This window comes from Macrotis lagotis, chromosome X (genome assembly GCF_037893015.1).
Source record: "Macrotis lagotis isolate mMagLag1 chromosome X, bilby.v1.9.chrom.fasta, whole genome shotgun sequence".
In the NCBI taxonomy this organism is placed as follows: Eukaryota; Metazoa; Chordata; class Mammalia; order Peramelemorphia; family Peramelidae; genus Macrotis; species Macrotis lagotis.
In genome coordinates, this window is record NC_133666.1 from 193,677,513 (window position 1) to 193,701,590 (window position 24,078).

General features: G+C 38.3%; 1 protein-coding gene across 3 annotated transcripts in view; it reads right to left on the reverse strand.

Moving 5' to 3' along the window:
• CDC42SE2 (CDC42 small effector 2) overlaps positions 1-18,726 on the reverse strand; it is a 111,760-nt gene extending 93,034 nt beyond the window's left edge. For 2 of the 3 annotated variants that reach the window (XM_074202493.1, XM_074202494.1), the window contains exon 1: positions 18,487-18,726. The gene's annotated coding sequence lies outside the window, so the exon portion shown is untranslated. Of the gene's footprint in view, positions 1-10,021; positions 10,231-18,486 lie in introns of those variants that run through there. The other variant, XM_074202495.1, reaches the window with a different exon arrangement.
• Between the last annotated feature and the right edge of the window lie 5,352 nt (positions 18,727-24,078).

The following is a 24,078-nucleotide window of genomic DNA, read 5'->3' on the forward strand; positions in this document are numbered from 1 at the left end:
AGCAAGGGAGTTTCAGAAAAAAAAATCTACTTCAGCTTCACTGTCTGTGCTAAAGCTTTTGACAATGTGGATCATGGAAAACTGTGGCAAATCCTCAAAGATGGGAATATTAGACCATCTTATTTGTCTCCTAAAGAACCTGTACTGTATGAGAATGAAGAAGCAACAGTTAGAACCAAATATGGAACAACTGATTGGTTTAAGATTTGGAAAGGAGAACAAGAAGATCATTTATGCAAAGGAAACAGTCATTTTAAAATAGCCAATAGTGATAAATATATTCATTTAAATGCCACTTTTCTTCTCCCCACATACAGTTCAAAAATTAAATTTCTAAAAAAAAAAGAGTCTAGTACACACCCTTTTTTTTAGGTTTTGAACAGGTTGCTGGGAAAAATCTCAGATATACAAATGATTTCACTCTAATGACAAAAGGTGAAGAAGAATTAAGAAGCCTCTTGGTGAGGGTGAAAGAAGAAAGTATAAAAGCTGCCTCAAAGCTTAGCATTAAAAAAAGGCAAGTTCTTGGCAACTGGTCCTATCACTTCCTGGCAAACAGAGGGAGAAGAAATGGAAACAATGCCAAAATGTATATTTTTGGGGCTTAAAGATCACTGCAGATGGTAATTGTAAATATGAAATTAAAAGATGCCTGCTCCTTGGCAGGAAAGTAATGGCAGATCTGGAAAGCATTCTAAAAAGCAAGGACAATCACCTGGCTGAAAAAGATCCAAATAGTCCAACTCTGAGGTTTTCTAGTAGTAATGAGAGTTGGACTCTAAGGAATGTTAAGAGGTACTACAGAATCAACACTGTCAAATTGTGATGCTAGAGAAGACTTTTAAGAATCACATGGATAGGAAGGAGATCAAATCAGTCAGATCTTAAAGAAATTAATTCAGACTACTCATTGGAAGGACAAATACTTGAAGTTTAAATACTGTGGTTACATAATGAAAAGACAAGACTCATTGGAAAAGACCATGATTTGGGGAAAGATTGAAGGCAAAAGGAGAAATAGATGAAAGAATATGATGGATAGTGGCTTGGAAGTAACAAACATGAGCTTGGACAGGCTTAGGGAGATGGAGGAGAGTGCACCATGGTTCATGGCACCACAGGGTCAAAGAGGAATGAACAACCTCCATTATAATGCAAGTTCTGGAGGTCAAGGTCTTTTTTTGGATATCCAGTATCTTAGCCCAGCATACAGTATGTACTTGAAAATGCTCTTTGATTGAGTGATTGGATTGATTAATTATACGGTACAGAAGGGGTTGTCCTTCAGTTGTTTTTCAGTTGGAATGACTCTTCATGATCCCATTTAGGATTTTCTTGGCAAAGATGCTGGAACTATTTACCATTTCCTACTCCAACTTATTTTACAAAAGAGGAAATTGAGGCAAAAAGGGTCACACAGTAAGTGTGTAAGACTGAATTTGAATTTACATCTTCCTATTCTATGTTCCTGCTCTATCTCCTGGGATCTGCCCCGCAGAAGGGGAATGATATATAAGAAGGATGGAAAGTTGGTGCCAAGCTGAGAAAGGCTTTATATAATAAAAAGATGTATTTACTAGAGTTTTTTTTTGAGTAGACCAGCTATATGGAGGAATTGGAGAAGGAAAGAGATTTGAGGTAATGAGGTCAATTAGAAGGTTTCTGAATCTTTTCTTTTTATTTTTTTGCAAGGCAAATGGAGTTAAGTGGCTTGCCCAAGGCCACACAGCTAGGTAATTAAGTGTCTGAGGCTGGGTTTGAACTCAGGTACTCCTGACTCCAAGGCCAGTGCTCTATCCACTGCGCCACCTAGCCACCCCAGTTTCTGAATCTTCTAAGCAAGTTGTTATTAGAGTATTAATTAGAGTGATGATTATGTGATATAGAGAAGGGGATATATAGGAGAGAGATGTTGATGCAGAAATTACAATATATGGAAAATGATCAAATATATGGGGTGACTGAGACTGCAGTTACTGAAGATGACACTAAGATTGGAAATACAGAAGCCCTTGAAAGATGGTGATATGCTTGACAAGTAACTGGAAAGTTTACAATTAGTAAGGGTCTTGTGAAAAGATGTTAAGTTCTGCTTTAAAAATTTTGTTAGAAATGCCCAATAGGCTGTGTTAATGTAGTTAATATAGGACAGAGATTAAAGATGGCTACTTAAATGTGACAATCATCTGTGTAGCAAATTACATTACATAACATTATCTGATTCTTTACTGCATTAGGGCAATCCTTTCAATCATCCAAATTGATTATCTATCCTACTTCTCACGAGGCTGTTTTAAACCTTCTCTTCTACACTTCTATAAATCTTCACTTACACTCTCAGTTGGAAGATCTTGACTCTTACTTTACTAACCACCTCACCTCCCAAAAAACTGAGACATTCGCCATGAGCTCCTCTTCTCTGTTCTTCAAGTTCTTTCGCACCATCCTTTACTGTCTTCCTTCACTCCAGTGGCTGCCAATAAAGTGGCTGCCAAGGATAATACTCCCAAGTATGCTCCTAATCCATTCCTCTCCTATCTACTTCAGCAGAATGACCATCAATTGTTCTCATTCATGTTCTCTCTCTCTCTCTCTCTCTCTCTCTCTCTCTTTCATTTTCAATATCTCCCTTTCTACTACTTCCTATCCTATTGTTTTCAAAAGTAAGCATTCCTCCTTTCTGAAAAATTGCTCATTACACCCTAAAATCTCCTGAAGTTATCATCTTATATTGCATTGCTTCTCTCCAAAGAAAAGGCTGCCACCACTGCTTCCACTCTTTTTTTTTCACTCATTCCTCAATTCTTTACAGTCTAGGAACTGTAAGAATAGTGATATCCTTGACAGAAATAGGGAAGTTCAAAAGTTCAAGGATTATTCCCTTTAATTTAGAAAAAAGCAGATATCATATTATCTGATCTTACTATCTCTTTTACTTTGTTTCTTCCTTAAGGATATGATTTCTCTCTCATCACACTCAATTTGGAATCAATGTACAACATGGAAACAATGTAAAGACTAACAGACTGCTTTCTGGGGGGGGGGAGGAAGTAAGATTGGGGGAAAAATTATAAAACTCAAATAAAATCTTTAATAATAAGAAGAAAAAGAAATAGGGAAGTTCAATGGAGAGGAGAGTTTGGGGAAAAGATAATGACTTCTGGTGACATGTTGGGTTTCACATGTCTCCAGGTCACTGTTTGAAATGTTCAACAGGCTGCTAGGAAGGTAGTAATGGAACTCAGAAGAGAGACCCTGGAGCTGATGAGGTCACTGAGAGAATATAGAGACCTTCTACAAAATTGCTTTCACCAAATAGCCTAACCAATAATCTCTTAATTGACAGAACCAATGGCCTTTTGGGACCTCTTTGGAGATTTTTCCTCCAAAATACTATCTCCTCTCTGAATTTTCATTAAACAAAATAATTATAATTTCATCATCATCATACTCACCAAGCAGGGTTCTATCCTAAGCCTTCTACTCTTTCTACATTCTCTCTGGGGAAATAGTTCCCACTGGTTTTATTTTTTTCTTATTTAACTTTTTTGATTTTTTGCAAGATAATAGTTAAGTAACTTGCCCAAGGTCACACAACTAGGTAATTATTAAGTGTCTGAGGCAGGATTTGGACTCAGGTCCTCCTGACTCCAAGGCCAGTGCTCTATTCATTTTGCCACCTACCTGCCCCTACTATTGAATGTAGTCTCTTCTGAGCTTAAGCAGTCTCACGTGACCAACAGCCTTTTTATAGGACACTTGTCCTGGAGACATCTTAGAATTATAACATGTCCCAAACAGAACTTACTATCTTTTCCCAAAAAATCTTCTTCTTTTGATCTTTGCTATTTCTGTCCAGGGCACTGTCATTCTTCCAGTTTTCTAGAATTATAAATTTGTTGTCTACTTATCTTGTGGATTCAGTTTTTAGTTACTCAATACTGTTATCTGACCCATAATCTCTACTTTAAGGCTGTGGCACTGCAAAAGTTTGTTAAAACAAAACCAAAACTACTACTCCACCATCTTACCAGCTCTGAGTTGTAAGAAGTGGCCACATTAATAATATATCTTCACATTAACTCTGGGTTAACACAAGCTGGACATTAGTATAAAGAAGACATAAACAATTCAGGTATAGTCTAGGAGTATCTTTGAGCTAATTTTATTTTATGAGACAACAGGGTCAATGTCATTAGAATTCAGCATTATAGCACTATCAGTGTGAGATTAAAAGCTTCCATACAACATTAAAGGATTTAAATATGTAACATTTCCCCTAACTCAACTCCCCAACTCATTTCCCAGGCTGGGTGGAGTCTCAGTGTGAAGTCATAAAGGACCTTTCCTGATCTTCTCATGGCAATGACAGCATGAAACTTTTTCCATACCAAATGCCACAAAAGCAAAGACACTAATTCTAGCTAGTCATAGGACGTTATGAGAAAAATCTTTGGAAGGAAGGAGAGCAGAAGATGCAGGCAGAAGAAAGTCCATATCAAAAGAACAAGAGCTTTTTGACTGAGGAAAAGCAAACTAGAAACCCAGATGCAGCCAGTCCACTCTTCCAAAATGCCACACCAAAGGAGCTGAGAATAATAATGATAGTAATAATAATAATAATAATAATAACAATAATAATATTTAAATAAGGGTTTACTATATGTTGGGTACAGTCCTAAGTGTTTTATTATCTCATTTGATTGTTATTTTCCTTATTTAACAAAGAAGGAAACGGAAGAAAACAGAGATAAGTGACTTTCCAAGGCTAACCAGTCTCAAGGACTTTCCTATCATTCATTTTGTTAGGCTACTCAGTCTCAAGGACCTGTGTATCATTCAAGTGACTAGAATTACAAGAGAAAGGCTGAAAGAAAGAGCAGAATGCCTAAGTGATAAGTCAACCCAAGTAGAAAATGAGTAGAAAACTAAATAAAGGAGCCAAGACATTATGAACACTTTTAGGCTGAAGAAAATAAAACAAAATTTCCTAATAAAAAAAAGATAATTTTGCAGATTCTCCAGGGATCACAGAACAGCAGCAAGAAAGCATATAATGGTTAAAAAGAGAAACAGAACTATTTATAAGAAATTGTGAAATTAGGTAGAAAACTAAAAACACTCAATATAAAACTGGAAATAAAAAAACAGCAGCAGAGTACAGTAATTAGAAGACACAATAAACATTCTCTTGAAGTAAAGGCTCAGAGAGAAAAAAATTACAGATTTAAAATATAAAATACAGAAGTGGAAGAATTTGCAATAAGACGTAAAAGACAATACTGAAATAACATGAAGCCAAAGTAACTGACCATGAAGACAGGATGTGCTGAGGTAACTTAAGCATTAAGGACAAATCTAACAAATAAAAAAACCTGAATATCACATTGAAAATAATAATACAACAAAAAGGTCCAGAACTTCTGTTGTTACTTCAAAAAAGGATTATTTTAAAACTCTAAATCATTTAGTGGATAAGTTTCACAATTTCAATGACAAATAACTTTTGCAGGCAGCCAGGTACAATAACTCCTGGCTGCCTACAAAAATTGTTTGTCAGTGAAATTACTGAAATTATTGAAGATAGAGTCAAGAAAAAAAATCAGAGGAAAAATGTTCAAGTTACAACTCAAAATAACATATACTGCCAACTCGGCATAATAATCATATATGAAAAAGATGGAATTTCAACAAGAGGCATTTGCGACACTTTAAAAAAAATAAGAAATTTTCAACTTTAAAATGCTCCCAAATGACAAAAATGAAATGACAGTAAATAAGTAAAATTAGCAAGAAATTACTAAGCAGTGACAACATGTTACTGCTTAGTCATTCTATCGTGTTTAAAAAAAAAATGTGAGAATTGACCCAACAGATGGTTAGAAGGAATTAAAAAAGATCATCAATGAACCAAGAGGACTGAGGGACTAAAGATTTAAAGTTAATTTACAGAATTAGGGAATAGGGAGGAATAAATAGACCATATAATGAGCTTAAATCTCACCAGATATAGTTTGGTGACTTTGGGCAAGTCACTTAACCTCTCTGGGTCATAGTTTTCTAATCTGTAAAAACAGATTTTTGGATTCAAAGATCTCTAATGAGATCTAATAAACCCTACAATAATATCCTGTAGACTAAATACTGTGATTCCTTCTAAATCAAATGGTATCTTCTGTGGGAGTCTTAAGAGAGTAGAGAGTCATGGGAATGGGGTTGTGAGGAGAAAGAGACACAGGCAAGGGGATAAGTCCATACGTGAACAATAAAGGCATAATTTTTTAGTCTCAACAACAGAAGGGGCTGTAGAAGAACAGGATAAAAGCAATGATGTGGAGAAATTGGCATGGAGGGGGATCATTACAATGAAAGATGAGGTACATGGAAAGATACCAAAACCTTTTAATGGATTTCATCTGGTGAGAATTTGCCACTTGGAGACCATCTTGTTGGAGAAAAGGCATACATATTCTACAACTACTCCCTAGACTAGTAGACAGTAGTCAATAGGATAATGTGGCCTCTATAGTGAAAAAGAGCAGATGCTGACCTTGGTCTTATGACTTGAGAGTCAGTGTGACTAGCAAGGGCCTAATGCTGCTTCCTCCATGAATCGATATTTCTAAGTGTGAGTATGGTACTTCAAAAATTCTATCCTCAAGAGACAGAAAGAATAAAGAACATGTTACGGTATAGATCATGGATCACAGAATAAAATACGAAGAGAAATAATGAGAACAACATAAATGAAAGCTGCTTAGAAAAGCATATGACAAAATGAAAATTACTTACAAGCTATGGGGAAAAGAAAAGAAGATCTTTGATCCACTTATTGAGTCCACTCAAAAGAGAAGAGACAAAAAAAGAGATTAAATTTTTAAAATCAGAAATGAACTATTTTGTTAAAAATCAAAGAACTTGAGAGAAGAATAGGGAAGACTGTGGGAATGAACTAGTAAAAGAGTAGTACAAACAAAAGTAATCACAGGAAAAAAATGATGACTTCATAGAAAAAAGAAATAAAAATCAATACAAAAGAAACAAACTAACAAGATTATAAACCCAACAATCATAACTTTAAATGTGTAGTCATTTCAGGAAAAGATTCTTTTTAACACTGATCATTTTCTTTCAATATTAGATAGTTTTTATACTTTATTATTTCAATAAAATTTTGGTTCCCATCTCATTATCAGTCAATAAAAGTAAAGAATGTAAAAGTAAATAAGTCAGTAAAAAAAAAGTTAGAATGGATAAGAGAAATTGAATCAGTGGAACAGATAAACTACAACATAAGGAAGCAAAGCTATCAAGTTTCATAGTAATTAAACACAAAGATTCCAATTCCACTTTGTAACAAGATAATCTCAAAGATGAGATGTTAAGGGAAAAAATTACTCATCAGATTTAAAAAGTGGATAAAAGTTAAACAAGGTACAGTGAGGATCATATAAGTTAAACTGTATAATTTTAAATCCATAAAATTGGGAAGTTTTTAATTGAAACAAATCCAATAAACCTAAAATTAAAAAGAGGAAAAAAATTAACTGATAAGAACACTGCTTATAACAAGTTTCTCTGATAAAGGTCTCATTTCCAAATGAAATATAAGGAACTTACTCAAATTTATTAGAAGAGCCAGTCCCTAAATCGATAAATGGTCTAAGGACATGAACAACACAGTTGTCTAGGAAAGATACTCAGGCTTTCTATAGCCATATGAAAAAAAAATGTTCCAAATTATTACTAATGAAAGAAATAAGAATTAAAGCAATTCTGATATCAGAATGGCAAAAATGACAACAAAGGAAATTAATAACTATTGGAAGAGATGTAGGAAACCAAGTATATTGCTATATTTATCGTTGGAGGACCTGTGAATGTATGCAACCATTCTGGAAAGTAATTTCAAATTACACATAAAAAAATTATTAAAGAATACCAGCACTGACCCAGTTGTGTTACTGCATATGTAGATAGATAGATAGATAGATAGACAGACAGACAGACAGATAGACACAAACATACACAAAAGAAGTAAAGTAAAATAAAGCTGTTTATAGAAGGAAATCAAGGCAGGACTGGTGTAGAAACAAGACTTAGGATCAAGTCTTGCCAAGACACATATGGTTTATTAGACCCTGGGCAAGTCACTTAACCTTTCAATGTTCTTATACGTTAGTTACAACTTACACTGGTAGATTAAGTTCTTTACCAGGAGCTCCTTAAACCAATGAACACAACAGTGTATGTCCAATTATTACAATATGAAAAATAAATTTCATAATATTTGGAAGGAATAAAGTTGTAAAGGAGGGGAAAAAAGTATATACATTCAATATTCTAGTGAACTTAAAACCAACTACCTTAAAGTGCTGTATTTCCCCATGTATAAGATGCACCTTTTTTAAAAAATTTGGGGTCTAAAACTGGGAGCATCTTATATAGTGATTGTAGATTTTTTTAACTTGAATTTCCCACTTTTTTTCACTTCTTGTCTTTGCGCTCATTGCTTCACATTTGTTACCAGTATATTAGGTGACATTTTGCCACGTTCTGCCCAGAAATGGCTAGAAAAGATTTTCAAATAGAACTGAATTCAAGTTCAAAGTGATCCAGTTTGCAAAAGTGAATGGAAACTGTGCTGCTGAATTATCAGTTCAGTCTTCCTCCAACTGAGAAAACAATCCCAGTCTGGCTCCTGGAAGAAGAAACCCTCCTGAAAATGCCCTGGCAGAAGAAGGCCACAAGAGGCAAGTCAGCAAAACAGCCTGAGTTAGAGAGGGAAGTGAAGAGATGGACTGAAGAGCAAAGGGCCAGTGGAATTCCTGTGTCCACAAAGATGGTTCAGCAGGAGGCCAGAAGAATTTCTGAAGAAAAAGAAGTAACTGATTTCAAAGAACACAATGGATGCAGACTTGCCCAGGGAGTGCTGGTGGTCAACTATAGATCAGAGCACAGGCAGGAGAGGATCAGACCACAGGCAGAGCATCAGAGCCTCTCCTAAGACAATGATCCATCATCAAACACAGATGAGGATGAGCTAATGGATGGGAGTTTTGACAATGAGGAGTTTGGATGAATTTTATGCTGAATTCAATAACTTTTGCAATATTTTTTGAGTTCAATAACTGTATGTGATATATTTTTTCAATAACTTTGTATAATATATTTTTATCAATAACTTTATATAATATATTCTTTTTCAAATTTTGGGCCCCAAAATTAAGGTAAGTCTTATGCATGGGAGCATCTTATACATAGGGAAATACAGTATGGCTTGCAACCAACAGGAAATGAGGTCATTTCTAGAAATGATATTTATTGAAACTTATTGTATCTCTATTTCAATACTAAATAATGGGTATACTGGATTACAATGCAATAATTCACCAACTAAAACAATAATCTCCAGAGAACTTCTATGTGTAAGAAGTTTAATTTCTTTAAAAATCATGTTCTAAACATGTTAACAAATGTTTAAACATCTAACATTTTAAAATAAATTCATAGACTTCAGAAATCTGATTAATGCAATGCCTTCAGAAGACTAATGGTGAGTATGCCTGCATACTCTGGGTCATGAGGTGGTGAGGTATAGATGGAGCATGCATTTTCAGACAGTACAAGATACTGATGTTTTACTTGACTGTGTTTATCTGTTAGAAGTCAAGGTAGAGTGGACACTGGGAAGTCAGAATGATGCAAAAACAAAAACAGAGAAAACATTTAGCAAGAAAAAAATTAAACACCTTTACATAAGCTCAAGGGACTTTAACTTTTAAAAATTTTAAAATATACATATGCCAATAAACAGTTTCTAGATGTTAAAAGTGTATTCTTAAATCAACTGTTTCTAAATCAGAAAGGACTTTCTCTATAAACTAAAGAAAGAAATGGTGGTCCTATCTCTAGCAGTCCAAAAACTATCTGAAGTCTAGAACCAAACTCCAATGACTCTGAGTTACATGGGAAAATTCCTTCAAAGTTCCAAAAATGGAAAGCCAAAAACATATCTCACCTTCCTACCAGATGTCAGTGGAGGTGAATCTTTGCCACTTGGGGTGATTGGATACTTTTCTGATATAACCCCCAGCACTTGTTCAGTTCCAGGTGACTCCTCATATCTTTTTCTATTCTTCCATTGGTCTTAGACATTTCTCCCTTTGTTTCTTCCAACTAAGGACTTATTGTGCAAAAGTACACAGTTTTATAGCTTTTCCCCTATGGCTAAAGAAAAAAAAGGCAAAATGATATGGTATGGGGCAAGATATGGACAAATTGTGCTTTTAGAAAAAGACATCTGTAGGAGGTATTCTGAGGTTGGGAAGGAATTTGAGATGAGAAGACTATCAATTCTGTGTTTGACTCTATTCTGATTTAATCAATCAACAAGCTTTTTATTACGTGCCTGTGGTTGTTTAATCGTTTTTTTTTTCAGTTAGATCTGACTCTTTGTAACCCCTTTTGGGGTTTTCTTGGCAAAGATCATAGAATGGTTTGTCATTTCCTTCTCTAGTTCATTTTACACATGATGCAACAGGCAAATAGGGTTAAAGTGATTTGCTCAGGGTCACACAGCATCTGAAGTCAACTTTGAACTCACAAAGGGGAGTATTCCTGACTCCAGGTCCATATTCTATCTACTGTGCCACCCAGCTTTTCCAATGACGATATAGTTGTTTGTTTTTCAGTCAATTCAATCTCAACAAATACTAAAGTGGTGCTAAGAATACAAAAAGAAAAGTGAGAACATACCAATCTTCAAGGGACTTAGAATTATACTGAAAGAATAAAATTCAGTGAAAAGTAAATGCATCGTGTGTGTGTGTGTGTGTGTGTGTGTGTATAAAATCAGTACAAAGCAGTGGCACTAAAAACTGGAAAAGTCAAGAAAGACCCTCTAGAGAAGATAGAATATGAACTAAGCTTTGAAGAAAGAAATTTTTAATGCCCAGAATTCTATATAATGTAAATCCCAATGATGCAGATACATTGATAGTTATATTTCATATAAAAGAAAAATTAATTTTAAAATATTTCTATCCCATGCTATCAAAGCTTGTAGGGTTTATTATTATTTTGAGAGAGGGTATTAGATCTCTAAGGTAGTCTAATTTTTGATCCATGAAACCATGGTGGGAGAGATCGATTCTTCCTCTACATTAACCCCAAAGCTTATAAAATAGAAGGGGAGAAGTGGAGAAAACCTTTCAAATCAGTTTGGGCCAGAAATAGATAATTTTTTAGAAACATATATAGGAGGGGAGGCTAGGTGGCGTAGTAGATAAAGCACCGGCCTTGGAGTCAGGAGTACCTGGGTTCAAATCCGGTCTCAGACACTTAATAAATACCTAGCTGTGTGGCCTTGGGCAAGTCACTTAACCCCATTTGCCTTGCAAAAAAAAAACTAATAAACAAAGAAACATATATAGGGGGTCAGCTAGCTGTGTGGTCTTGGGAAAGCCATTTAACACCATTGCCTTGCCAAAAAAAAAAAGTACATAGGTTAGGGTCATTCCTGCTAAATCCAAAACAGAAAGGATTTTGATAGAAAACACTTTAATGCTGTTCATCTTTGAATTTTTTAAATATAAATTGGTATTTTGGTTTGATCTCAAAGGATGTTAAGACACTAACTATTCCAATCTCCTCATTCTGCAAATGAAAAAATTGAGGCCTAAAGTCACCTAGGTAGTGAGTGGCAAGGCCAGGATTTTAAACCAGTCTCATTGTCTATAGACTCAACACTATTTCAACTATGCTTTGGTTTAAATTCAAACAAATTAATACGTTTCATACCAGTCTTCCTTATCCACCTGAGGGAATGTATTAACTAAAACCCAATGATTTTTAATTGTTCACTGACTCACCAAATTTAGCAACAGTTTGTCTTTCAGATCCATAGACTAGGTTCTCCCAGAGTTTCTCAAGTACCCTAGTATGGGGTTCCCTCTCCTCTTGCAGATTATTTTTAAAAAATTGATGGAGGATTGCCACCAGAGGAAGAAGGACTTGGGTTCAAATCCTGCTTTTGACACATGTCAACCACAGGCATTAGGTATTATAAATTTGCCTGGGAAAGGGAAATGAACCTATTTAAACAAAACTATTCACAGAAGCTCTTTTCTGTGGTAGCAAAGAATTGGAAATTGAAAGGATACCTATCAGTGGGGGACTGGCTGAACAAGTTGCAATGGAAGACCACTGTGCTAGAAGAAATGACAACAGGATGGTTTCCAAAATGTAGGAAGACTTATATGAACTGATGTAGAGTGAAGTGAGCAGAACCAGGAAATTATTGCAAACAATAACAACAATACTGTAACAATGATCAACTATGAAAGATAACAATTCAAAATAATCCCAAAGGAACCAAGATGAAAAATGCTATCCACAGTGTGGAGGGAGAAAGAGGAGGGGGGGAGAGAGAGGAGAGAAGAGAAAGAGAAAAGGAGAGAGGGAAAGAGAGGGAGGGGAGAGAGAGAGAGAGAGAGAGAGAGAGAGAGAGAGAGAGAGAGAGAGAGAAAGAGAGAGAGAGAGAGAGGAGAGAAGAGAGAACTGATGAACAGTGCAGATTAAGGCATACTTTTTTCATTTGTTTTACTCTTCTAGTGTGTGTGTGTGTGTGTGTTTTTTGCAACATGACTGTAAGGAATTATGTTTTATATCATATTGCTTGCCTTCTTTTTTAAAAAAAAGGCCTGGGACTTTTTTGCTGACTAACATTTTCTCCTAAGAGCTACTCTGACTGAACTCAAAAAAATGTTTAAAAGGCAGCTAGATGGGACAATGGTCAGAACACAGAAATTGAAGTCAGAAAGACCTCAGTTTAAATACTGCTTCAGATAAATATTTGGTACAGTAGCTTATGAAACTGAGCAGGACACTTAACTTCTCTAAATTTCCTTATTTGTAAAATGAGGATTAAAATAAAAGTTAACTCATAGGGTCAATGTGAGAATCAGAGAAATTAACATTAAATTACTTTGCAAACCTTAAAAAGCTATAAAATGCTAATATTAATATGTTGTTTTATTATCATTTTCTTTCATTAAATTATCTATTAGTTTTGATTATTATATTTATCTTTGACCTATTGGTTTTTAGCATTAAATAATTTAATCTCTAAGTCTGACTCCTTTTCTGCCTAGATCTTTTACTCTATTATCACAAATTTTGAGCTAGAAAGGTACTTAAAGAGTATTGAGTCCAACCACTTCATTCTGTAGATGAGAAAACTGAAGCTGAAGGATGTTAAATGACTTACCACAGACCACCCAGCTAAGAAGTGGGCCAAAATTTTAACTCAGACCAGTATCCAATGCACTATGGCACACAGCTGCCTTTTGTTTTTATTGTTGTAGTCAGTAAAGGATGCATTTCGTATTCTCCTTATTAGCCTATGTTAATCGGGTTATCCCCCTAATATAATCAAACTAAAGTGCCATGCATAGCTGAGAAATGTGTAAATCTTTTTTTTCAAAATCCCCATTTAAAGGGCAGGTGGTGTCGTAGACAGAACACCAGCCCCAGAGTCAGAAGGATGGGAGTTCAAATCTGATCTCAGACATTAATACTTACCTAGCTGTGTGACCTTAGACAAGTTACTTAACCCCACTGCCTTGAGAAAAAAAAAGTGTATATACCTAAAATTCCCATTTAATAATTGTCAAAGATCTATAATCTAACTTTTCAAAAATCCTAGTCAGGTACTTATCTTTTTTCCTGCCTATTTTTTCATTAGATATTCAACTATTAGAAATTTGCTTTCTCCCTATACTTTCAAATAATTTTTCCTTTAAATATTTAAATTCTAATCCCTTTCACACAAATATCTTTGGTGATACTATTTCATTACTAATGATGCCTTTAAGCATTAAAAAGTTTCTCTCCTTATCTCTTTATCTACTTTTACTGTTATTGTGCCTAAGATCATAAAAATCAACTCTGCTTTTTAAAGTTTGCCTGAAGCATAATAAATTCACCTTTGGCTCATTTTTAACTGTGTGAACGTGGGTTTCAAAGCAACAACAGTCTACTTTCTAATCCACTTTTCTAACTTCCTCTTTATGAGTAAATATATTCCATTTACATTCATAATTATGATTCAATCAACAAGAATTTATTAAACCCCTACTATGTACTAGGACCTATACTAGAATCTGGGGATACAAATATACTGAATGAGAAAAATACCTAATCATATGGCCCTAAAATTCTAATGGGGAGACAAGTATATAAGTATACATCAAATAATAATAATAAAGCAAGTAAACAAAAACTAATTATCTAAAAATAGTTTGGGAGAGAGAATACTAAAAGTTAGAAGATTAGAAAAAAGTTTCATGTAAAATATGGTGCATCTTCAAAGAAAATACTTTCAAACTGGTTGGAGATCTACTGCTATGGGAAGAAAGCCACACTTGGAATCATGAGATTTGAGTTTGAATTGCAGTTTACTACCTGTAAGCAAGTCATTTAGTCTTTAATGGTCTCAATTCCTCCTTTATAATAAGCACAAAGAAATTTGACTAAATAACTACTACGGTCCTTTCCAGTTTCAATTCTATGATCCTATAATATTATTGATCCCGTGACCCATCAAAGATTAGATCAGAAACTTTAAAACAGGAAATGACTTTTTCTGAAATCTTAACTTCCTCATTTTACGGATGAGAAAAACTGAGCACAAAGAAATTAAATGGCAGAGTCAGACTCACAGCTTTTTGAGTGGAAATACAGTATTCTTTGGCAAAAGTATGGATGCATATCAGCAAAGAATACTATCACTTGCAAGTTCTGTTAAAATATATATACAATGTCCTTAGCAATATTTGAAATGCACTGATAATTTTTTTAAATTAGGAATAAAGAACATATTCATATAAAAATCTGAACTGTTCAACAATAGTACTAATTTTGGGGACATTTTAGTAATAGTAATGGCATATCAAACCTTCTAAAGATGATGATTGGAAGAACACAGATAACAGAATTGATATCACATCATCAAATTCCTTAAAAAACATTTACCAAATGGAAAATTTACAAAATAAAAGTAGATACAAAATAAAATAGGTAATATAGTCTTTTGTCAAGACTCAATCAATGCAATGTCATAAGTCTTCCATATTTATTTTAAACCACTAAAAGTAGCTGTTTATAATACTGTCATTAAGGTCTGGAAATTCTCCATAATGACCCTTACATTTGCAGCACTATTCAAAATTAATTTGTAGTAAACAGATGAAAAGTCAGAATGACAATTTCTTGAAAAGGCAATCCATATTGGGTAAAATAGAGCAAAGGAATCCACTATTTCTCTTAAAGGAACTTTTGTAAATAGAAAATGTAACTGATTTTGCAAAATCAGAAACAAGCCAAAAACAACTTCTCACTTTTTTCTCAAAAATTCAGAATATTGTAGGAATCCCTCTTCCTCATCACAAAAAAAGTAAAGAAATATTTTTAAACTGATACATAGAAATATTAAAGTGAGGGGTAGTGGGATGAGATGGAATCAGCCTTACAGTAAGGTCTGGGTTCACATCCTGCTTCAACTGGTGAAGTCACTTAAACACTCAAGTTTACCAACCATCTCTCTAAGGTCTCAGTTACAGAGTAGCTACCCATCTACAAGAGTGAAAAAAAGTCTCCCACCAGTGTTCCCTATACTGATAAAATCACAGGTCAGGAGCAAAGGAAAAATAAAGCATCAAAATATATCTCTATATGCTTAGGAGACCATTTATTCATATATAAATCATTCAAATATGTTTAGGTGTAACATACACCTATAATTTTAAGATCATAAGATTTAGACCCAGAAGCATCACAAAGTTGGAAATGAAAGAGCCCACAGGGAAGGATCATAAAGTTTGAGCTGGAAGGGAGATATGAATGAGTCATGTATGTTGAAACTCCTGATGTTTACCTACATGGGGAGCGATTCCAGACTTAGAACTCATTTGGTCCTCACTACAACCCTGTGTGGTAGATTCTATTAATATTATCTCCATTTTTACAGATGAAGAAACTGAGGTTTAAGGAAGTTAAATGACTAAATGATCAAATTAATCAGCACTATGCTTATTCTCTTCACCATTCCCACTTACCCAAGATAGCGCCTATATCCTCTGACTCCAAATCTGGTCAATTTCCCCTAATGTTATACAGCTTCTCTGAATGTATATGAAGTCAGTATCCCTCAGACTTTATCATATATGTAGAACATATATTCACATATACATACACAAATACTGAAACTTCGGAGAGCAGATTTCTAGTCCAAGTTCTGCCACCTCCTAGCTGTGTGTCCTTAGAAAATTCTCTAGGCCTTATTTTCTTAACAGTAAAATCTTTACATTGGAATTAAAGATCTGTGTGTTTTTTTTCTCCCTTCTAGTGATGAAGTACATTGGAGTCAAGAATAGTTGAGTTCCAATAGTCACTTCTCTCTCAAACTCAGTTTCCTCACCTGTAAAATGGGGATATCACCCAGAGTTGTAAAGAAGACCAAATGTAAACTATAAACCATTACATTATTCCCACCAATTCTGTCTAGAATCTCTCCTCAATTATGTAAAGCTCCAAAAGTTTCAATATATGTGAATCACATGTAAGAAAAAGGGAGAAAAGTTATATATAGCTTTGTTCTATAGACAAAAAGTTTAATTTTTATTTAGGATTTTTGCGAACTCACCATACCTTTTACTTCTTAAGAAAATAAGTATTTTATTTCTAATGCTACTGATGTTTGTCATGGTAAAATAAATTTCACATTTAGTGTAGTTATTTCCTACTTTCAAAGATCATATATTAAATATCTTTTCTTTAATCTCAAATGCATCCTCTTAGAGAAGAGAAAGGAAAGAGTTACTTTAGAAACACTAGTTATTAGGGTTGCACTTGACTTGAATCCACATACCCAGGGATACTGGCCTCCCTGCAGTTCCTCACATTCCATCTCTGGATGCACCATCCCTTGACTCCATGCATTTTTCCCCGGCTGCGCTCTATGCCCAGAATGTTCTCCCTCCTCACCTTTGCTTACAATCTTCACTGGCTTCTTTCAGGTCTCAGTTCAACTCCCCCTTTTTTTCCAAGGGTTCATTCCCAGGCTTTTTAAAGACTGGCGTTTTCCCTTGGAGATGAATTCCACTTTACCCTGGATATATATCTTAATTCTTACACAGTCTCCCTTATTAGAAATTGAGCACCTTGAAGGCAAGAACTATTTTTTGCTTTTTTTTTTATTACTAAGCCTTAGCTGCATGCCCAACATATAGAATATACTATGGCCTAAGGCAGGGGCTTACATCTTAAAATTAAGCAATTAAGGTTCTATCTATTTGCCTGCATCTTGGTTATGTTCATCCATGCTAGAGGCAGCACCAACCTTTAATATAATGAACACCAAATGTCAAGCCTTCTCTGATGCATGGTGGAGGAAGGAAAGGGGGTGGTCTCTGTGTGCGATGGGGTGGGAGGTGTTAACAGGCCCCATTTCATCTTAATTCAGACAGGCTTAGGCTGTGCCTCTGCCTTCATACGTTAACTGCCGAACATTTTGGTTTCACTTACAAACATTTCAGGTCACACTTAACACTTCCCCCAAGGCAGATGCTTTATTAAAGTAAGGGCTAAGAATAAACCAGAAGGCTTCATGCGTGTGAGGCCAGCACTCCAGCTTCTCGGGGATCCTGCTACCTCGCAGAGTAACCACCACACCCAACACACAGCACGCCCTTGAACTCGGGAGGCACTTGTATCTGACAACCTGTTAGAGTGGACGCTCCCTCACGGTCTACCGATCTCCTTTCCGACCATTTAAAAAATAAGTTGCCAACGGCGCAGTCTTTACAGAATTTCTCATGCTTAGCTTTGGCCGCCGGGAGATGCTGCCTGTGTGGGGTCACACGGCTGCACTCATGAGTAATTTTAAAATGCTTTCCTCTCCGCTGCAGAGGAGGAGGGGACAAGGAACAAGGCGGGTGCGCTTCCCACGAGAGGGGCAGGCTGCTGCGGCTCGGAGGGACCCAGCGCTTCAGCACCCCGGCCCCGGGGCTCGGCAGGGCCGGGGCGGCCAGTTTCCACGCGGGCATGCTCCCGTCTCCCACAGAAAGCAGCTGGTGGAGGCGGGTGCCCTCCGGCCGGGCTCGGCGCGCCCGGCTCCGATGCCGGGGGCCGGGCTGGCCCCCGCTTCCACCGAGGGAAGCCGACTTTCCCAGGGCTCAGAAGTCGGGGAGCCGGGGGTCTCCCCCCGCGGCTCCGCACCTAGCTGGTCCTCATGAGGAGGGGGGCCTCCGCCTCTAACGCGGGGAGGAGAAGGGGCTGCGGCGGGGCCGGGATGTGCGCGCGGCCCGGGGCGGCCGCGGCCCGGGGCCCAGGCCAGGCTTCCTGCGGGGCGGCCGCGGCCCGGGGCTGTGGAAGGGGGAGGGGCGGCGGGGCGGCCGCGGCCCGGGCCCGCTCCCGCCCACTCACCGGCTCGCGGCGGGGACTCGCCTCGGTGCGGGCCCGGCTTCCTTCCTCCGTCCGCTCCCGCTCCGCCGCCGCCGCTCCCCGGCCGGCGCTGCCCGCCCCCTCCCGAGGCTCCGCCCTTCCGCAGTCCCCTCCCCGGGGCTCCGAGGGGCGGAGGAAGGCGGACCGCCCCCGACCGAGGCCCCGGGGCGGAGCGCCGCGGGGGGCAAGGGGCCGGCCCGGACCCTTCCCAAGGGGGCCGCCGGGAGCCGGGCCTTGGCCGGGCCAGCCAGCCCGGGGCCCCCGCGGCCCCGCGGCCCCGCCTCCCGCCCGCTGCACGTGCGGGCCCTCGCCTTTCACAGCCGGAGCCAACTACCGGGCGAAAGTGAAACCATCGCTGCCCTTCCGAGAAGGGCACCTCCGGCGCACCTGCCCACGGGTTGGGGTTCGGGTCCACGGAGGACACGCCGCTGGAGCCGAGCCGACACGCGAGGGGCCCGAGCTTGGGAGGACCCGAGGTGGGAGCCCCCCTCGGGCCCGCGGTAGCCTCCCTCGCCCTCCACCGGGGCCCTCTCCAGCCCCCCGGATCCGTGCCCCCGCCGGACCCAGGTGGCTCAGGAGGAAGCCAGGCTGCTGGCCTGGCACAGCCCCCCGCCCAAGGCCAGTTCCCGGGGGTGCCGTGGCACCCCCTCCCCAAGAGCTGTGCTAAATGCTGAACGTAGAAAGAGAAAAACAGTCCTTGACCTCCAGGCGCTGACTGGCAAGGAGACCAGCGGAAACAACTGTCTATGAAGCCGATTGTTGTTTTTGTTGTAGAGCACCTGGACCTCTGGGAGGCGAGGGAGGGCCGGGCAAAATCTCCAGCCTCGCTTTCCCCTTCGGGAAACCTGGACCTTTTTTAAGTTGAGGTCTTTTATTAGGTTTCAGCTTGAGGCCAGAAGGCCTATCCCCCTTCCTTTTAAGGCAGGTAATAAAGAAATGAAACAAAGAAAGGCCTCTTTTGCATAATTAACAAAAGTCTGGAAGGGGAAGACCCTCTGGCTAAATCAGGAAAATTGGCAATCTCAGAGGGAAGGGATCAGGAAAACCTGGAGATGGAGGTGAGCAGAAAGAGAATTCCACCTTAGGGTGAAGTAGGAGAAATGCTGCTTTATAGTTACTCATCTGTTCTCTTGGCACTGACCTTGTACCTTACATTAACATTCCCCTCTTCCCCCCAATTCTTTTGTCCAAGCTATGAGATAAGGTCACTGAACAGTAAAGTAACTTAATCCTCTATCAACAAAATAGCGGATCCCTGCCTTAGCCTGAAAAAAATGTGTCTTTGATCTATCACCCCTCATCTACATATCCCTACTTACCTCATCTCTGCTTTTCTGAGTTACTGCCTCCATCTGCATGTACTTAAATTGCCTCATCTTGCCCCTTTATAAGCTCACCCACTCCTTAGTTGGGTTGCTTGTCTTCTTTTGGGAGGCCAGCCCCCTCTGGGGCTTCATGACCTCCCAAACTCTCCTGCTCCTTTAACTGCTTATACCCAGAGGGCTCACCTTCCTTTGAAGGGCAGCCTGTTCTGGAGAGTGTGATCCCCCAAACTCTCCCACCCTCTTTTCCATGTTGCTGGACCAATGTGATCCCAGCTCCATTTGTCTAGATTCATGTTGATCTCAGGCCTTTTGTGGCTATTTCCTTCTTGAAATTGTCTTTGCTGTTCTCTACAGCCTAGCTTGTGACTGCCTCTCCTTCACTTAAATGTATTATCTTCTTAAAAACTCACTTAATTGGATGGCTAGGTGGCCAGTGGATAAAGCACCAGCCTTGGAGTCAGGAGTACCTGGGTTCAAATCAGGTCTCAGACACTTAATAGTTACCTAACTGTGTGGCCTTGGGCAAGCCACTTAACTCCATTTGCCTTGCAAAACAAAAAAATCCTAAAAAAAACCAAACTTAATCTTACATCACCTAATCTGTGAACTTTTACAGCAACTTGTAAATAAAACTCTAAGCCTTCTCTTACCCTCCTGAGTCAGAGTTTGGTGACTTTATCACCCAAAGTGAACTCACATCAATTCTTAAAACCCCCTCCCCCAAGACTATTTTCCCATCTTCAGGGTGAACGTTAAAATTCATGGAATTAGGAGATTGAAGAATCTTGAGGGAAAAAATATTAAGGAGTCCAGAGCCATTGGATCACAGAGTACTTGCAAGAGAATAAGGTATAGGAAAGTTAGGAATGGATCAAATTGTGAAGGACTTGAAAAGTCAAACTGGATTTTATACTTATTCCTGAAATTAAAAGAGAGTTTATTGAATAGGAAGATGATATAGTCAGACCTATACTTTAGGAAGATCACTTTGACAAATGAATGGAGGATGAACTCAAGGAGACTGAAATTAGGGAGAACAGCAATCTTTTTCTTTTTAATATTAATTAAATTTCATGTCAAAGCAATTTTTAAATTTTTTAAGTTTTGAGTTTCAAATTTAATCCCTTCCTCCCCTCTCCCTTAGATGGCAAATAATCAGATATAGATTATGCAGATGCAGTCATTTAAAATATTTCTATATTAGTCATTTTATATAAAAAGACAAAAGAAAAAGAATGAAAGTGAAAAATAGCATGCTTCTTTCTGTATTCAAACAATATAATTTTTTTTTTGTGGAGGCAGATAGTATGCATTAGTCCTTAGGGATTGTCCTTCATTATCGAAAAAGACCAAAATGACGTCATTATGTTAGAAACAAGTTACAGTGTGTCTGACTGCAGCTAATCAGATCAATATGAGCTCAGAATGCTCTACCACAGGGGCAGTTAGGGGGCGCAGTGAATAGAGTACCAGTCCTGGAGTTAGGAGTACCCAAATTCAAATCCAGCCTCAGACACATAATACTTATCTAGGTATGTGACCTTGGGTAAGTCATTTAACCCTATTACCTTAATGTTTTTTTAAAAAAAGAACACTACCACAGTTTGAGCACAAATGGTCCATGTGACACCTGGGGTGGATTCTCTAAACCTGCACATCTCATAATTTTGAGCTACTTCAGTTTTGCTTTGCTTATAGAACACAGCATCCTCTCCAATGAGGGCATGCCAACAGGGAGCTCCTGTTCCATATTGCATAACCAATTCCAGGTTCTTAAAAGAGACCTTGAGACTATATAGTGTTTTTTTGGTCCCCCTGTGAGTAATTGTCTGTGTGTGTGTGTGTGTGTGTGAGTTCTCTGTAAAATAGTCATTTTGGCAAGTGTACATTTGGCATTTGAACAACATGGTAAGCCCATCGTAGTTGTACTCTCTATAGTAATGTTTCAAATGCTTGGCAGTTTAGCTCAAGAAAGGATCTCAGTGTCTGATATTTTATCCTGCTGTAGACAGAGACCTAAGTGGGTAGGAGACTTGCAAAGATCGGTGGGGGTTCGCTTATCAGTGAAGAAATCACAAGGCTTTCTGACTTGAGGATGTAAGAAAAAGCTGTAAATTTTAATTCACAGGTTACTGCAAAAAATACAAGTTAATTCACAGAGTTCTTTAGGGAAGCAGCAAGGTAAAGAGAGTGGTTTATTGGTAGAAACAGTGAAACTCGGAAAAGATGAGGCAGCAGCAATAGCCACCATGAGCTTCATGAAGCATGAAGAGGAGTACAATGGGGAGAGGGTAAATAGAGCTTTTCAGCATGCACCTTGCCAGAAGGGTGAAGGAACAGGAGGAAGGGGATGTGACTGCTCTCAGTAGATTTAGGAAGAAGTCAAGAAGCCCACAGAAAACGCCAGACAAGCACAGACATTTCCTTAATATTTCGAGAAATGCTCAACAAATATTTCCCTAATATTTCTCCTTCAACTCTGCCAGGTGATCTTCAGAATCTACTCCAAGCATGTGGAATAGATTCCTAGTCTATAAAGGAAACAGCAAACTCCATGCCCCCCCCCCCACCCGGTGGAAGGGGCAGATGAAGCAGGAGCTGTGGAGCCCTTAGAGCTTGCTTAGACATCAAAGCTGCCAAGGTCAATCACAGCCTCTCAAGCTATCACCAGTTGTCTTGCCACTGGACTGTGAAGACTTTGGAAGAGAGAGTGAGACCAATGATTCACTTAAATCCAATTTGTACAGTAATCATTTGTACAACCATATCATTTTATCATTCCTATCTCAAAGTCCTATGTTGACAGCAAATAATGAAGCATCAGGTGCAAATACACTGGGAGCTGTAGTCACAACTCTGCACCCAGGTAGCCCAGATCCAAGTATGCAATGCATTAGAATCCTGTCCCATTAGGTATAGTAAAAGGATGCCTGTAATCTCTTTGTGGCCAATTGTCTGGCCACCTCTTTATATCTGTGGACTGAGAGGTCTGGCAGTTGTCACTGATTCAGTCACCTCTGAAGTCTGATATTTTACTGGGGCCAGATCAAGTACAGCCTGAACTGGATGAAGCTCCACTCTCAGCCAAGTACAATAGACCTCTTCTGCCTTCTTTCCAAGTTGTCTAAGATTGTAAAATTGCTTCACCCTGTCCTTTTGTGGGTTCTGATTCCCCAGAATTTGTTTTGAGGCATTAAAATTCTTTGTTGAAGTTTTGGGGAGATCTCAGTCAAATCCCCATCTTTTCTCCACACCTTGGCCCAGTCCCCTTGATGGCTTTATATATCTACTACTAATCATCTTAAAGAAACTATGCTCTCTTCTATTTTTAATAGGAATGGGTATTATATTGTGTCAAAGGCTTTTTGTGGATCTATTGAGATAATCATATGGTTTGTAACATTTTGTCATTGTTGAAGTTTTCCCAGTATTAAACTAGCCCTACTTTCCTGGAATAAATCTCACCAGGTCATGGTGTATGATTCACATTAAATATTGTGTTAATCTCCTTGTTAGCTTTTTATTTAACATTTTGGCATCAATATTCATTTTGGAAATTGGTCTATAGTTTTCTTTCTCCAATTTTGCTTTTCCTTATTTATGTTGCAAAAGCTTTTAGGTAGAATTCCACCTATTTTTTCAAATAGTTTATATAGCACTGGGATTAATTGTTCTTTAAATGTCTGATAGAATTCATCTTTTTCTTTATCTTTTTGACAAGGTCTTGTTCTCTAAATCTGGGTTTATTCTTATTTTCATGAATATGTTTTGTTGTTATTGTTGTTGAGTCATTTCAGTTGTGTCCAACTCTTTGTGACCCTATTTGGGGTTTTCTTACAAAGACCCTGGAGTTTGCTGTTTCCTTTATAGACAAGGAACTGAGACAGAAAGGGTTAAGTGAGTTGCCAGATAAGTTATCTGACTTGAACTCATGAATATGAGTCTTTCTGACTCCACACCCAGTGCTATATCCACTATACCACGCACCTGTCATATGTATACATTTAATCTAAATTATCAGTTTTGTTGGCATTGATTAGTCAAAATAACTTCTGTAGAGTGCCAGCCCCAGCGAGTGATATTCACATATATATCCTTGGTGATCTTCATCAAAGATATGCGTGGATTATTGCTCATTGTATGGATCCCTTTGCAGTGAACCCTGACCTAAAATAATCTGTGGCTCCTGGGGTGGTTGTAAAAGGTTTCTTTGATAGAGAAGTATGCAGATTTCTAAGAACAAATATTG